Genomic DNA, 4501 nt, shown 5'->3' with positions numbered 1-4501 from the left:
GCTGCACCGACAGCATGCTGCAATATCACTATGCATTTTGCATGACATGTACACACAGCTTTAGCTATTGCTTAATCAGTTTCATTCTATGTCATGATGTGAGGAATGCACAGAAAACTTTACACTTTCAAAGGAAATGTTCACAATATGTTTTTTTCTGAAGGTAATTTGTCGCTGAGATCTTCATTTAAGTAATGTTTTCACAGAGAATGACAAAAATTTGGCATCTGACAGGGTGTGAATAGTTTCGTATCTGTTGATACTTCTGGTTTGAAAAGCTTATTCACTTTAAAGCATGCAAAGGTCATATAGGAATGTTAGAATTACGTTTCCCTCCTGCAATCGCAAAATTGACATCGCTGGTAAAAGAAAAAAAAAATTGGGGGTTTCAAGATGCTCATTCATTTGGAGAAATGCCAGAAATGTGTGATTAAATAGCAACATATTACCATTCTACCTGAATTGAAAAGGTTCACGGGTAGTTCACATGCAAATTAAAAGATTTGCATAATGGCTCCTTTATTGTAATCTTCTGAGATTGGATCTGTGGCCAAAGGTAAATTAAATTCATCACTTGTAGAAAGGTTCTTAATAATAAGTGGGAAGAATCTGACAGCTATGATATTTTACAACCTGTATTTAGTATCGTCATCACACAGACTGTGTGTCTTACCTGTTTCAACAGAAATGTGATTGACCTCAATTGATATAAATGTGTATATTCACCACACCACCCTGATTTAATTTGCAAGTACGTATAATTTTCTGTCATATGTCGGTACACATTTCGTGTCTCGGTAAAAAGTAATCTGCTTATGCCCCATAATGCTTACATTCTTCAAAAAAGAACATAATTTTAAAAAATGCAAAACAAAAATATTTCTTTATTTTCTTGCCTGTAAAATTAGTCACTCAGGTCTGATATTGACTTTAATTCATTGTTTGTACAAAAGTTAAAGCAAGACAGAAAACCGTGAAGGTTGTGATTAAATGATCATAACGTTTTAAATCCTATTGTAACTTTTTTTCTGTCAAAAATGTCACCCAAGCCTAGAATTATTCATAACATAGTTTTTTTTTTTTTTCCTCATTTGCTTCTATGTTTTGGGCAACATTTCAGATGAATTTAAAAATGAAGTCTCTCAAGGATAAACACTCACAACCTACAAAACTAGACTTGTTTGCATGTGCTTTTGTGATAAAGATATTATTATAAAACACAATGCTTTACATTTCCATGGTTACAATAACATTTACAAGGCGTCTTTATAGTGTCCTTGCTTTATTGAAAATATGAGAGTGAACTGTCGTATTTACAAAAGAAGCTGTGTGACTCTTACAGCAGGGGAGGATTACGCTAGGAACAGAGAAGACAGAAACGGAGCAAGCACTGCATCCGAGTCAGGATTATATTTAGCTCAGACCAAGCAAACGATGCAAACTGATCATGTAATAGATAAAGACAGCAGTGTTCAAGCAGTGCACATGCAGAGTACTTTTGGGTATTGTTATTTGAGCAGATTAAATGTTTAGAAAATGATCTCACGAGGTTAAGCAATTAGTTTATTCCTTTCTCTCCCAGCCTATTATTTACATTCTGCTCTCACTGGATGTTTAAAGCAGAACGCCCACTTCTCAGAGAGACTCGTAAACTTTTATATTGTGTCTTCACTTAATTAAAAGCATGTCCTTTATTGAGTGTCTCCGCAGAAAGTTGACTGACGTCCGTTTCTTCATTTTCCAGTCAAGTGTGATGGGACTTTATGGTCCAGCTGGGCACAGTGGAAATTCTCACTCGAATGTGGGTCGTCCTTCATATCTCAGTGACATCAGTCAATAAAGCTCAGAGAAATTGAAGATCACTTTCCTTTCCGAGGCCAGATTTTATATAGGCCTTTTGATTTTGGCTATGGTGCTGTTTTTCAGTGATTTAATAACTTGCGCTTCCACATCCGGATCTTTGTTGTTTTATCTTCACACAGATTGAATCGAGCAGTCGTGGTACATCAAACCAGGTCATGACACAAGGATTTTCTTCCTTTTTGTCGAGGTTGCTCCGAGCAATGAAGGGAAAACTTCCTGAAATACTTATTCAATGTTTTATTGTATCTCCATGCGTTGGAATTATATTCATCTGGTCAATTTTGTATTAAAACATACTTATATAACCTTGAGCATTTCAAGAGAGGATCCAAACTGCAATAAATGGATTTACATAAATTAATAATACACAGGGCTGCACTGAATCCCAAAAATAATCCCCTTCCTTTGGCCATCGAGTGCTTCACACAGTATTTATACTCCACACTGTGCCATAATCTCTACCCGCAGTCTTTAAAACCACAACCGCTGGTGTAGGAGTTTTAAATGTTTTTAAAAAAACAACAACAAGGAATTGTATCCAGAGATTCTGCGGTTTGTACAGGGGGATAACAACAAAAAAGTATTATAACCTATGTGACCTGCTGCATCATTTTGAATCTATGGTTCAGAAACACGTTCTGAGTTGTACGGAATAAGAAAAGGAAAGCCTCTTCTTTGTAGTAATAGTATTCCTATTAAGAATACCTTACTAGAATATGGCCAGAGAATAAGCGCATTTTAGAAAATTTGATTCAGGTTTTATTTTATACAAAGTTTTGTCATGAAACTCTAGATGGGGCAGTTTGTTTGTTCTCAATCTGATTTAATGACATCTTATTAAATGACACAGCAGTTTGTAGTGTGCTTTAGAAGCCCTCCACCTGAATCTACTACAGGGTGGTCATGTGTGGGTTAATTTTTATATGTTATTTTTGCAGCAGCAGTATTTCTTACATGCTCACAGCAGCATGTTGTGGATATATTGGCAGTAGCAAGTAGCAGCAGCATAGCAGATCTATTTTGCCAAGACCAAATGCATTAACATTGTCATGTATATTGCCATGCCAATTGCTCCGAGAAAAGTGCTGTAACTAAAGAGGAAAATGCAATGGGTTAATGCTTGCTCTGTGCTGCCTCCACACTATTCACACTATATCAAAATAGCACAATTTTCGGCTATTTATACTACTTATTGCAAATATTGGCATTACTCTGCAACTCATTATTGTAGTACATTATAAATAACTTTTATAACACACTCTCCTCACTTTCTGTCTGCACCGCTCTCCTTTTTTCTCCCTCCAGTGTTCTGTAGTATCTCTCACTATTACATCCGTCTGGATGTTAGAAGGGTTCAGTCGGTCATTGGTGTGTGTGCTACTCTGAGCCGTGGGATGAATGGGTTTGCGCTACACTTTTGATACTCAACGATGAGAAATATTTTTCTGTGTCCAAAAGTATTCCTTACACGTTCATAACTTCCTTTTGATATCTCCATTTTATATAAGTACATATCTTTTGGCATATATACAACAATGTCATCTTTTCTTTCATTGGCTTGAGGGCTAAAACTCCCCTCTGGAAATGCCTATATAAACCATTGTATGTAGGAATGAAATTTGGAGTAAGGATATATACGTCTCTGTGTGTTTTCTTGCTCCCCGGCCGTCCCACCCTCTGAGATCGAGAATTCTTCTAGAGCTATCTACAAAAACAACGGGACTTTAAAAGACGTTAATTATTTAACAATAACAATCAAATAAATGCCTTTGAGATACGATATGACATTTTTAAAAGAAAAGAAAAAAAGGTTTGGCCAATGGCGGGTTCGAACTCGGGTCGATTACGTCAAAAACACAATGTGGTAATATTCTTAATTTAACAGTGACGCATTTTTGGTCTTATCACATGTAAATGAGCAAAATGGGAATTTGTTTAGCTGCTGCCACTGGCACTACTCACCACCCTCCAGTACTAAAATTCAGCTCTGCCTGTAGGAAAACAGGATTATTGTGCATGCTATCGGTCTCTTGTGATGTAACACATGAGCCTGTGCTGATAATCAGGACCTGGGACCATGGCCTGGCTCTTTAATTGAGCCACGGATAGCGGGCTCTTTCCCTTCACTATACGAGGAACCATATCCGCCAACTCTGACTTAATCAGGTGGTGAAAAGAGAACTGGCAGGAGGGCTCTGATTAAAATATTGTTTTTTAGCACTGCCTGGGAGAGCCAGGCTCCTTATTAAAAATTGATCCTCAAGCTGTGTCGCCTTGCGTTTCTGCCTTGCTGAAGAATTCATTACCTCTGCCACGCACCATGTCGCCTGCCTGGTATTCTTCATGTCACTGCACCCCTCCGTAACCCGCACCCCCCTTTCGTTTATCAATTCTGAGATGCAAACAAACAAATATTCCAGAGGGAGGAGAGAGAAAGAGCAAGACGAGGAGGGAGGTTGAAACAAAAACACGCCGCCCCAAGGCCTTTTCAGCATGCAGTACAAGACGTTTGATCACCGGCTTGAAAACCAAATGCTGTTTATTCTTATTTTCCCCCTTTTATGAGTTCATCTTTATGCCTTATGAGTAGCCCTCTTTTTTTCATTTCATTACTTTTTCTTTTGTTGATTACTGAGGA

Source organism: Puntigrus tetrazona, chromosome 2 (assembly GCF_018831695.1).
Source record: "Puntigrus tetrazona isolate hp1 chromosome 2, ASM1883169v1, whole genome shotgun sequence".
NCBI classification, from domain to species: domain Eukaryota; kingdom Metazoa; phylum Chordata; class Actinopteri; order Cypriniformes; family Cyprinidae; genus Puntigrus; species Puntigrus tetrazona.
This window is presented reverse-complemented; position numbering follows the sequence as displayed.